Here is a 13751-nt window from a genome sequence, read left to right as displayed (position 1 = left end):
GGACTCCATTGTATCCCAGGAATTCATGTTTTATGCTGTTTAAAAAAAAAATCATAGGGGCACCTGAGTGGCTCAGTCGGTTAAGCATCTGACTCTTGATCTCAGCTCAGGTCTTGATCTCAGGGTCATGAGTTCAAGCCCCACATTGGGCTCTGCAGTAGATATGAACCCTACTTAAAAACAAATCAATCAATCAGGGCGCCTGGGTGGCTCAGTTGGTCGAGTGCCCAACTCTTGATTTCATCTCAGGTCATGATCCCAAGGTCATTGTTTCCAGCCCCAGGTTGGGCTCTGAGCTGAGCATGGAGCCTGCTTGGGATTCTCTCTCTCTCTCCCTCTGCCTCTCTCCCTCACTCACACTCTGTCTCTAAATAAATAAATAAATAAATAAATAAATAAATAAATAAAATATAAAAATAGATCTGGAGTTATCAATTAATTTTGGAAATAAAGATTAATTCTATTAAAAACAGTAAGAGCAATACCTGGAACAGAGAGTCTCCCATTGGAAGCAGGGCAGGTATTTTCCACAATACTAGGAAGAGAATGCTGAGAAGATGCCAATGTTCTGAAGATACAAAGAGAAATCTAATCAAGAAAAAAATAACCTGCAGAGGGCCAAGAAAGGCAAGATGTTGCAGTCCCAGAAAGCACTGAGGTTCAGGAAATATAAAAAGAGGTAGGGGCGCCTGGGTGGCTCAGTCGGTTAAACGTCCGACTTCAGCTCAGGTCACGATCTCACCGTCCGTGAGTTCGAGCCCCGCGTCGGGCTCTGGGCTGATGGCTCAGAGCCTGGAGCCTGCTTCCGATTCTGTGTCTCCCTCTCTCTCTGCCCCTCCCCCGTTCATGCTCTGTCTCTGTCTCATAAATAAATAAAACGTTAAAAAAAAAAAATTAAAAAAAAAAAAGAGGTAATAAGAATAGAGCTTAGGTAGGTTTGGCTCAAAAAGGAGAGAGATGGAGAGAGACAAATATAATTATTAAAACTGGGAAAAGTAATGAGAAAAGGTACAAGTAAAATTTTCTGTTTTAAATTGATACTGAGCCCAGTGCTTATGCTTTGCCTGAGCCTACTGATGGCAAGTAACTGAATTTAGCTGTTGGTAGAAAAAAATCTGGGGCAGAAGCCAAACAAGCAGTGTACTATCAGTAGATTGTACTGAAAAAGGAATAGGCTTTTATACAAATATGCACTATGGTAGATTGCTTTTAAAGATGACCACCAACAATTCCTCTTATGTGCATGCCCCTTTTCCCTTCAGGAAGGGGAATCTATTTCCCCTCATCTTGGTTCTGGCCTGGACTTGTGACTTATTTTGACCTGGAGGATGTGGAAGAAGTAATATACAATGTGACAGTTCTGGGCTGAGAATTTAGGAAACATGACGGCATCTACTTCTGTCTGGAAACCAGTTGTCAAGCTTTAGGAAATACAGTCTAGACTGCTGGAGAAATGGACGTACATGGAAGAGAATCAAGGTACTCTAGCCCCTTAGCCCACCACAGCTGAGGCACCAAACATGTGAGTAAGACCGTTTTGGATGTTCCAGACCCAGCCCAACCACCAACTAATTACAGCCATATGACCCCAGCTGATAGACACTACATGGAGCAGAAAAACTGCCAACCAACCTATAAGAGAAATAATAAATCATTGCTTTAATCCACTATCTTTTAAGGTGGTTACTTATACAGCAATAGATACTAAAATTTTGCAGCAAATTAAAAGGAAAAATAAAAAGTGGCTGGAGAGAAGAAGCAGATGAACTTAAAATGAACTTAAAAAAATACAAGAAGTAATCAATGTTAGGGTAGAAACAAAATGATGGCAATAGAAAGTGGCAAAGAGCGCCAAGAAATGAGCCTGGGAGGACAGATGTTTGAATGGCTTAAGTTGCTTTTTCCAAAAGGTAACCTAAAAAGTATCATGAACATAAAGAGAAAAATTCATTGTTCTGATAAAAGAAAATTAGGTCATTTCAATAATAGTAAAGAACTTACTGCATTCTAACTTGAATATGACAAGAATTCTACATTTAGACAAAATTTAAAAAGAAAATTTCTTTGGAGAAATCAGGAAGCTATCAAGGCAGTCAATATTTAAAGTGCCAGAATCTCAGAGAGAAAGCAAGTTCACTGATATGAACCCAACATTCTGTAGCACTTTCCCCCAGAGGAATTTGATGATTTCTGAGCTACACAGGAGGAGAGACTAAGAAACCAAGCAGAAAGCAGTGTATAAAGGCTGCCTGGGATTTCAATAGTGTTACTACTGAAAAATTGGGGCCCTACAAGGAGGGGGATCCCTAGCAAATCTCTTATACTTTCAATTAAGAATCCAGCACTATAATATAAGAAAAAATACGAACCAAAAATAGACAAAACCTTACCAAGGACTGAAACCTGTCTTTGAATCAGATAAACCCCAGGTAGGAGTGAGGTGATCTTCCCTTAATCTAATTGCCAATTAGAAAAAGTGGGGGTGGGGGGTGGGGGGCAGAATTGTCCTTAGAAGAAGATTGTGTCTGTGAAAGTGTCAAATTATCTCTACAATTTTTCACCACAATGTCTTGTGCTCAATCAAAAACTCCAAGGCATGCCTGGAGAGGACCAAATACCTGGCAAATAAAAGAAAGAATAGACAATGGAGGCAGAGCTCCAGGTGATCCAGATGTTAGGGTTATTATATATAGTTTTTGAAATTATCATAAATATATCCAAGGAAACACATGGCAGGATGGATGATTTCACCGGACAACTGGAATATTCAAGAAGTAATTAAATTTAAATAAACACTCTATAAATGGATAGTATAATAATAAAAACTTTAAATTCAGTAGATGAGATTAACACAAATTAGACACAACAAATGAAAGGATTGGGAACTGGAAGAAAGGGCAATAGAATGGATCCACTGAAGCATGGAGAAAAAAAATATGTTAAAAAAAACCAGTAGAGTATAAACATATAGGACACGATAAAAAAAAAATCTAACATATTTATAAGTATCCCAGAAAGAAATGCCAAGAGAATGGGGGAGTGGGGGGAGAAGGGGAGGGAGGATGAGAAGAAGGGAAAAGGGAGGGGAATGATGCAGAAATAATAATGAAGAGAAACTGGCTGAGAAATTATCAAAACTGATAAAAGACAACATGTCACACATGTAAGAAATTCTATGAATCTCAAGCAGAACAAGAACAACAAAATACCCAAGTACTTCATAGTAAAACTACTTAAAACTGAGATCAACAACAACAGCAAACACCTTTAAAGTGAATACTGCAAAATAAATATTTAAAAATGTGAATTGAGTTGCTTTCCTTGAAGCTCCTCCACGATTAAATGAACACACACAGAGGCACCTAGGTGGCTCAGTCAAGCATTGACTTCAGCTCAGGTTATGATCTCACAGTTTGTGGGTTCAAGCCCCATGTAGGGCTCTATGCTGAGAGCTCAGAGCCTGGAGCCTGCTTCAGATTCTGTATCACCCTCTCTCTCTCTGCCCCTCCTCTGCTTGTACTTTGTCTCTCTCTCTCAAAAATAAATAAACAATTCTTTAAATTTTTTAAATAAAAAATAAACACACTCAGTGTTGTCTTATATGTTCTTCCATTGGCTTGTGACAGAGAAGGCAGATCCACAAATATTTGTTTGGTCTCTTTATGTGATTACTGACACACATGGGTAAGGGAATAAGAAACTTTGCCCTTCAGGCTTCTCTTCTTTCCAAATCTCTTAACCTCCCTTAAGACCCTCTTTAGAAAGCTTCTCTATCTCTCTGGCATAGAATCTTAGAAATGACTTTAACCCTACACACACACACACACACACACACACATTTGAGCCTTGAAACTCAAGGTGACATCTCCATCTATAAAATCTCTCTCTAACCAAGTTTAGGCATCAGTGAAGTCAAAAAAATGTTTTTCCGACCTTACATTTAAGCTGTGATAGAAACTGCTTTTAATTTAATTAAACTAGAGGACAGTTACTTCCTCCCTGTAAGTATCTTCTCAGTACCTCAAGAATAGCCTTCAATTATTCATTTCTATCTCTTCTTCTAAGTGTGTGACAATGTTTCCTTGACTACAGAAAGTGTGTTGCTAAGCAGCACATAGTTTTGCTGGATATAAGACAAAAACCAACACCAGCAATGAAAATAGTCATGTGATATAATTATTTCCTACCTGTAATTAGCTGTGGGGTTTTTGTTAAAACTCAACAGACTACATCTGTAAAACAATGTGATTTGAGATGAATCAACATTCTTAGAAAACTTCCAGTAACTCCTACTAAAATTGTACACTATCATTAAATAAATTCACATGTTGTTAATAGATAATTGAATTCAATGACTTTACAATTGAAACAGTACTATGTTAGGAAAAAAAACAGCATTTTAACTGTCATCACTAAGCATTCCCCCATTCTACTTTGCATAAAAACATTCATTTTGCCCTACTAGTGCTAATACTTGGGATTTGAAAACTAAATTATTTAAAAAATTCTCTAGTAGCACAATTCGTCTGAAATGGTAAAGGATAGTGGGAAATGTATAAGGCATAAAATCAGCAAATATTTATGCAAACAGATGAATAACCTAAAAGTGAAATTTCTTGATTCTTTTCCACACCTGGAAATTCAAGGGAGCTTCTATCCATTCTTCCATCAGACTCTACATGATGTTTCATTACACTGTCTTCTAATGAGTGACATTCCTAAGAATTCCTAATTCTTATCAGGAATTTTTCCATATATATCCATTTATTTCATATTCATATATTTCATATATAGGTCCATATATTTCCACCTGTATCACTAGAATAATGAGGGATCACATTAGGTTTATTTAACTACCAGCCGAAGTGGGTTCCCACCAACTTGAGCAGTTTCATCTTTGTTGATAAGGCAATGACAGGATTGCTGTGAACATTGTCTGCTTTCATAAAAGGATTAAATTTTGGGTCCAGTTTTTAGACTTCTGCTTTGAGGTAAGTCTTTCTTCTAGAATATTCCAACTAGGACCCTATGTAATGTAGCATGTTTTGTTTACTTCACATATAAAATATGTCATACTCCTTCCATGGAACAGATTCTGTTTTGAGAACAATAAGCTTTTCAAAATACTGTATTGTGATATTTTGGTTTTGTTTCTTTGTTTGTTTCCTTGTTTTGCCTCAAAAAGGATGCATTAATGTCTGTATGCTAGGCATAGCAGTTCCTAAGAGCACTACAAAATTCATTACAGCAAATTTGGTGTTTTCAAATGGGCAGATCCACCAGAAGACTCATTAGCTGCTGGCTTAGTTTGTCTCCCAGGAATAGAATTGAAGTATCATACGAAGGGACCTGTTTACTTCTGAATGGTAAAGAAAACAATCAACAAAACTAAAAGACAACTGATGGAATGGGAGAAGATATATGCAAATGGCATATCAGATAAAGGGTTAGTATCCAAAATCTATAAAGAACTTATCAAACTCAACATCCAAAAAACAAAATATCCAGTGAATAAATAGGCAAGAGACATGAATAGACACTTTTCCAAAGAAGACATCCAGAAGGCGAATAGACACATGAAAAAATGCTCAACATCACTCATCATCAGGGAAATACAAATCAAAACCACAATGAGATACCACCTCACACCTGTCAGAATGGCTAAAATTAACAACTCAGGCAACAACAGATGTTGGTGAGGATGCAGAGAAAGAGGAACACTTTCGCACTGTTGATGGGAATGCAAACTGGTGAAGCCAGTCTGGAAAACAATATGGATGTTCCTCAAAAAAAATAAATCTACATATTCAACGCAATCCCTATCAAAGTAACACCAGCATTCTTCACAGAGCTAGAACAAATAATCCTAAAATTTGTATGGAACCAGAAAAGACCCCAAATAGCCAAAGCAATCTTGAAAAAGAAAACCAAAGCTGGAGGCCTCACAATCCCAGACTTCAAGCTATACTACAAAGCTGTAATCATCAAGACAGTATGGAACAGACACTCAGATCAATGGAACAGAATAGAGAACCCAGAAATGGACCCACAAACATATGGCCAACTAATCTTTGACAAAGCGGGAAAGAATATCTAATGGAATAAAAACAGTCTCTTCAGCAAGTGGTGCTGGGAAAACTGGACAGCGACATGCAGAAGAATGAACCTGGACCACTTTCTTACACCATACACAAAAATAAACTCAAAATGGATGAAAGACTTCAATGTAAGACAGGAAGCCATCAAAATCCTCGAGGAGAAGGCAGGCAAAAACCTCTTTGATCTTGCCCACAGCAACTTCTTACTCAACATGTCTCTGGAGGCAAGGGAAACCAAAGCAAAAGTCAACTACTGGGACCTCATCAAAATAAAAAGCCTCTGCACAGCAAAGGAAACAATCAGCAAAACTAAAAGGGAACTGACAGAACAGGAGAAGATATTTGCAAATGACATATCAGATAAAGGGTTAGTATCCCAAATCTATTAAGAACTTATCAAACTCAACACCCAAAAAACAAATAATCCAGTGAAGAAATGGGCAAAAGACATGAATAGACATTTCTCCAAGACATCCAGATGGCCAACCAACACATGAAAAAATGTTCAACATCACTCATCATCAGGGAAATACAAATCAAAACCACAATGAGATACCACCTCACACCTGTCAGAATGGCTAACATTAACAACTCAGGCAACAATATATGTTGGCGAGGATGCAGAGAAAGAGGATCTCTTTTGCATTGTTGGTGGCAATGCAATCTGGTGCAGCCACTCTGGAAAACAGTATGGAGGTTCCTCAAAAACTAAAAACAGAACTACCCTACAACCCAGCAATCGCACTACTAGGCATTTATCCAAGGGATAGAAGTGTGCTGTTTCGAAGGGACATGTGCACCCTCATGTTTATAGCAGCACTTTCAACAATAGCCAAAGTATGGAAAGAGCCCAAATGTCCATCGATGGATGAATGGATAAAGAAGATGTGGTATATATATACAACGGAGTATTGTTCGGCAATCAAAAAGAATGAAATCTTGCCATTTGCAACTACGTGGATGGAACTGGAGGGTATTATGCTGAGGGAAATTAGTCAGTCAGAGAAAGACAAAAACCATAGGACTTCACTCATATGAGGACTTTAAGATACAAAACAAAAGAACATAAGGTAAGGGAAACAAAAATAATATAAAAACAGGGAGGGGGACAAAACAGAAGAGACTCATAAATATGGAGAACAAAGTGAGGGTTGCTGGAGGGGTTGTGGGAGGGGGGATGGGCTAAATGGGTAAGGGGCATTAAGGAATTTACTCCTGAAATCATTGTTTCACTATATGCTAATTTGGATGTAAATTTTCAAAAATTTTAAAAATTTTAAAAAATAAATAAAAATAATAAAAAAGAAAAATAGAACTACCCTACAACCCAGCAATTGCACCATAGGTATTTACCCAAAGGATACAAGTGTGTTATTTTGAAAAGGCACATGCACCCCAATGTTTATAGCAGTGCTATCAACAATAGCCAAAGTATGGAAAGAGCACAAATGTCCATCAACAGATAAATGGATAAAGAAGATGTGGTCCGTGTGTGTGTGTGTGTGTGTGTGTGTGTGTGTATGTGTGTGTATACATATATATATGTATGTATAACTCAGCCTGGATGGCTCAGTCGGTTAAGCATCCAACTTCCACTCAGGTCATGATCTCATGATTTGTGAGTTCAAACCCCACGTCAGGCTCTGAGCTGACAGCTCAGAGCTTGGAGCCTGCTTCAGATTCTGTATCTCCCTCTCCCTCTGCCTCTCCCCTGCTTATGCTCGCTCTCTCTCTCACTCTTTTTTAAAAACAAACAAACATTAAACAAAATTTTTTTAAAAGATCAAAATCATATCATGAACCCTACTACAATGGTATGAAACTAGAAATCAACCACATGAAAAAAAATCTGGAAAGAACACAAATACAAATACAAATACAAATACATGGAGGTTAAATAACATGCTACTAAATAATGAACAGGTAAACTAAGAAATCAGAGAGAAAATTAAAAAACATATGGAGACAAATGAAAACGAAAACACAGTGGTCCAAAATCTCTGGGATGCAGCAAAAGCTGTTCTAGAATGAAAGTTTATAGCAATACAGGTCTACCTCAAGAAGCAAGAAAAATCTCAAATAAACAACCTAACCCTACACCTAAAGGAACTAGAAAAAGAAAGACAAACAAAACCCAAAGACAGCAGAAGGAAGGAAATAATAAAGATTAGGGTAGAATGAAATAGAAAGTAAAAATGCAATGGAACAGAACAATAAAACCAGGAGCTGTTTCTTTAAAAAGATCAACAAAATTGATACACCATTAGCCCCAAAGAAAAAAACAAAAACAAAAACAAAACAGAGAGAAAGGACTCAAATAAACAAAAATCAGAAATGAAAGAGGACAAATAACAACACCACAGAAATATGAAGAATTATAAGAGAATATTATGAAAAATTATAGGCCAACAAACAAAACAACCTAGAAGAAATGGATAAATTTCTGGGAACATACAACCTCCCAAATCTGAATAAGAAAGAAATAGATAATTTGAACAGACCTGATTACAAGCAATGAAGTTGAGTCAGTAATCAAAAAACTCCTAACAAACAAAACTCCAGGACTAGATGCCTTCACAGATGAATTCCACTGAATATTTAAAGAATAGCTAATATACAATCTTCTCAAACTGTTCCAAAAAATAGAAGAGGTAGAAGGAAAGCTTCCAAATTCATTCTATGATGCCAGCATTATCTTGATACCAAAACCAGATAGAGACACTACAGGGTTGCCTGGGTGGCTCAGCCAGTTAAGCCTCTGACTTCGGCCCTGGTCATGATCTCACAGTTCGTGAGTTTGAGCCCCACATTGGGCTCTGTGCTGACAGCTCAGAGCATTTTGTGTCACCCTCTCTCTCTGTCCCTGCCCCATTCACATTCTGTCTCTCTCAAAAATAAAAAATAAGATATTAAAAAAGAATTAAAGACACTATGAAAAAAGAGAACTATAGGTTGATATCTCTGATGAACATAGATGCAAAAATCCTCAACAAATATTAGCACACCATATCCAACAACACATTAAAAAAATCATTTACCACGATCAAGTGGGATTTATTTTTGGCATGCAAGGGTGATTCAGTATTTGAAAATCAATCAATGTGATACATCATATCAACAAGGGAATGGATAAAAAGCCATATGATCATTTCCATAGATGACGAAAAGGCATTTGACGAAGTACAAGATCCATTCATGATAAAAAACCTCAACAAAATAGGTTTAAAGGGAACCTCCACATAATAAAGGCTATACATGAAAAACCCACAAAAAAACATCATCTCAATGGTGAAAAACTGAGAGCTTTTCCCCCTAAGGTCAGGAACAAGACAAGGATGTCCATTATCACCACTTTTATTCAACATGGTACTGGAAGTCCTAGCCACAGCAATCAGACAACAAAGGAAATTAAAGGCATCCAAATTGGTAAGGAAGAAGTAAAGTTTTCACTATTTGCATATGACATGATACTATATATAGAAAACCCTAATGACTCCACCAAAAATCTACTAGAACTGATAAATGAATTCAGTAAAGCCACAGGATACAAAATCAATGTGCAGAAATCTGTTGCATTTTTATATCCTAATAATGAAGCAACAGAAAGAGAAATTGAGAAAATAATCCCATTTACAATTGCACCAAACCTAGGAATAACTTAACCAAGGAGATGAAAGACCTGTACTCTGAAAACTATAAAACATTGATGAAAGATGACACAAACAAATGGAAAGATATTGCATATTCATGGATTGGGAAAATCAATATTGTTAAAATGCCCATACTACCCAAAGCAATCTACAGATTTAATGCAATCCTTATCAAAATATCAAAAGCATTTTTCACAGAACTAGAACAAATAATCCTAAAATTTATATGGAACCACAAAAGACCCTGGATAGCCAAAGCAATCTTGAAAAAGAATAGGGCTCCTGGATGGCTCTGTTGGTTAAGCGTCCAACTCCTGATTTTGGCTCAGGTCATGATTTCTCATGAGTTTAAGCCTCACATCGGGCTCCTGCTATCAGTGCAGAGCCTGCTTGGGATTCTCTCTCTGTCCCTCCCCAGCTTGCTCTTTCACACACATACTCTCTCTCTCAAAGGAAATAAATAAACTTTAAAAAGAAAAAGAAGAACAAAACTGGAGGTATCAAAATTCCTGATATCAAACTATACTACAAAGCTGTAGTAATCAAAGCAGTATGGTACTGGCACAAAAATAGACCTATAGATCAATGGAACACAATAGAGAACTCAGAAACAAACCCACAATTATATGCTCAACTAATCTTCAACAAAGAAGGCAAGAATATGCAATGGGGAAAAACATAGACTCTTCAAAAAAATGGTGTTAGGAAAACCTGACAACAACATTCTGAACAATGAAACTAGACCACTTACAGAAATAAAACTCAAAATGGATTAAATACCTAAATGTGAGATCTGAAACTATAAAAATCCTAGAAGAGAGCACAGACAGTAATTTCTCTGACATTGGCTATAACAACATTTTTCTAGATATGTCTCCTGAGGCAAGGGAAACAAAAGAAAAAATAAATTATTGGGACTACATCAAAATAAAAAGCTTCTGCAAAGCAAAAGAAACAATCAACAAAACTAAAAGACAATCTACTGAATGGGAGAATTTATTTGCAAATGACATATCTGATAAAGAGTTAGTATGCAGAGAATATGAAGAATTGATACAACTCAATATCAAAAATACCAAATAATCCAGTTAAAAATGGGCAGAAGACATCCAGATAGCCAGAGACACAGCAAAGATGTTCAGCATCATTAATCATCAGGAAAATGCAAATCAAAACCACAATGGGATATCACCTCATACCTGTCAGAATGGCTAAAATAAAAAATACAGGAAACAACAAGGGTGGGAAAAGGAACCTTTGTGCACTGTTCATAGGAATGCAAACTGGTTCAGCCACTGTGAAAAACAGTAGGGAGGTTCCTCAAAAAATGAAAAATAGAATTATCATATGATCTAGTAATTCCTTCACTGGTTGTTTAGTCAAAAAATACAAAAACACTAATTTGAAAGGATATATGCACGACTATGCTTATTGCAGCATTATTTATAATAGCCAAGATATGGAAGCAATCCAAGCATCCATTGATAAATAAATGGATGAAGAAGATATAAGATATGTATATATGAATGGAATATTACTCGCCCATAAAAAAGAATGAAATCTTGCCATTTGCAACAATATGGATGGATCTAGAGGATATAACGCTAAACAAAATAAGTCAGTCAGAGAAAAATAAATACCATATGATTTCATTCATATGTGGAATTTAAAAAACAAAACAAATGAACAAAGAAAAAGGACATAAACAAACAAACAAATACTCTTAATTACAGAGAACAAACTGATGATTCCCAGAGGGGAGGTGGATGGGTCAATGGGTAAAATAGGTGATGGGAATTAAGAGTACACTTATCGTGATGAGCACTGAGTAATGTACAGAATTGTTGGATCACTATATTGTATACCTGAAACTAATATAACACTGTTCATTAATTCTATACTAGAATTTTTTAAAAATTAAAAACTAAAAAAGAAGAGGAGGAGATTAGGTCATAGACATGCACAGAGGAAGGGTCATGTGAAGACCCAGGGAGATAGTGGCCATCTACAAGTCAAGACAATAGGCCAGAGAAGAAACTTACTGTGTCGATAACTTGATCTCAGACTTGAAGCCTTCAGAATTATTAGAAAAATAAATTTGTGTTGTTTAAGCTCCCTAGTCTTGTTATGACAGCCCCAGCAAACTAATACAGTGTGTGACCTTGGCAATAGTTATTTAAGTATATACATTAGTAGCTTCTAGTAGCTGATCTTATATATTTATGATTTTGGAAATGTTAAACCTATTAAAATTATGCTGGGGCCCCTGGGTGGCTCAGTCGGTTAAGCCACCAACTTCAGCTCAGGTCTTGATTTTGCAGTTTGTGGGTTTGAGCCCCGCATTGGGCTCTTTGATAGAGCCTACTTTGGATCCTCTGTCTCTGTCTCTCTCTGCCCCTCCCCTGCTCATGCTCTCTCTCTCTCTCAAAACTAAATATAAAACAATTTTTTTAATTATGCCATGTTTCATACATACACATACATAGACACACATGCATTTTTGTCATGCCTTAAAAATATTAACAACTTACAAAGGCATCTGAATAATTTTGAAACCCTCAAAATATAACATTTACATCAAATGCCAGCAGACATCTTTTAAACAGTCACTATCATTATAGGAGTAAATAGACAAATTCAATATTCTATATGATTGGATAGAGTAGCAAACAGGAGTACTTTTCCCAATTTTAATTCAATACCACCTGTGTAACAATAGGCAAATCACACGTAGTTAAGGGGGGAAGTGACGATGCATGAGAACATATGGAATTTTCCTTTTTTGGTAACTGCGACCAGTTATAAGTAGCCCATTGGTCAGCTAGAGCTTATGGATATTTTGAGGCGGGTTGCCTAAAGAGCCTGTTTGCATTCAGCCCACTGGTCACTGTGGGCCTGTTTACCCTACTCAGGTTTCCACGGCTTAAGCCTTCTGTCTAAACCTGCTACGTTAACAACGTGGTAAAACTCCATTATGGTGAATTGCATACGAGCTTTACAATTTGTAGTCAAAATAAAATACTAGAAAAGAATTCAATATTAGCATTCACATATTGCTCCCATAAAACCTAGAGATGAAATGGCCACAAGAGATATATATTGAAGGACAAGAAAAATGAAATTAAAATTAAATTAAAAAGAAAAGAGCATTTCCCTTCTATCCCAATCCAACAAACCCAGGACGCTGCCTGTATAATAGGGGCTCTGTGAATTCAGGTGTATTTTCCTAGTAGGAGTCGTTGAAATATAAGAGAGATAAGAAAGCAAAAATGGAGGAATGCTTGTTAGTTGACATTCTTGACAAAAGAATTCAAGAACTACATAGGAATGTGATCTTACAGCTATGATGCAAACAGCACACAAACAAGCTATTTTGACAATGTGTGACAAAGACCAAGAAAAAACACTTATAAAGGAGCAATTCAGAGTACAGAGCCAGCAGAAGACTGTGTTCCATTAGCAAGGACAGAGAAAGATGTTTTGTAAAAAAAAACCACTTTTTGTAGTAGCTTTATTATAATTACACATTTAATTATAAATTCTTTCTTACCTGAGGCCTGCCTGACCTGTCCACTCGCACTGGATACCCCTAGCACCCATAAGTTGGGTGTGAAAAAGACCAAACACATTTGTAGAGAACAGATGATTTCATATGGCTGCAGGCAATTCTTTATTCCCAGAAGAACTAACTTGTTCTCACAGAAAGGTTTAGAAAAGGAACTGAAGGAACCACTCTGTTCAAACAAAGCAAAAACGTCACCATTTACCTTTTGCATACACAACTGGAAACAACATGCTTCAGTCTCTTTGATTATAAAAAGCCAGTAAATGAGTAGAACATCTACAGTTTTCTGCTACCAACTGTGAATGACTTTCATTAGATTTAATAGTTAATGAACTGAGTTACTGGGGATTAGGGAGAGGGAAAGTTATTTTAGTTTCACTAAAAAAAAAAAAAAAAAAAAAAAAAAGTCTAAAATAAAACTGGTCATGGATGGTACCA

At 36.6% G+C, this 13751-nt stretch overlaps 1 protein-coding gene across 11 annotated transcripts in view; it reads right to left on the bottom strand.

The window, feature by feature from the left end:
* SCEL (sciellin) overlaps positions 1-13445 on the bottom strand; it is a 220493-nt gene extending 207048 nt beyond the window's left edge. For 9 of the 11 annotated variants that reach the window (XR_007155355.1, XM_047873899.1, XM_047873897.1 and 6 more), the window contains exon 1: positions 13299-13445. The gene's annotated coding sequence lies outside the window, so the exon portion shown is untranslated. Of the gene's footprint in view, positions 1-485; positions 589-13298 lie in introns of all 11 variants that reach the window. The other 2 variants (XM_047873901.1, XM_047873898.1) reach the window with 2 other exon arrangements.
* Between the last annotated feature and the right edge of the window lie 306 nt (positions 13446-13751).

The sequence above is a fragment of the Prionailurus viverrinus genome, chromosome A1 (assembly GCF_022837055.1).
Source record: "Prionailurus viverrinus isolate Anna chromosome A1, UM_Priviv_1.0, whole genome shotgun sequence".
NCBI classification, from domain to species: Eukaryota; Metazoa; Chordata; class Mammalia; order Carnivora; family Felidae; genus Prionailurus; species Prionailurus viverrinus.
This window is presented reverse-complemented; position numbering and strand designations above follow the sequence as displayed.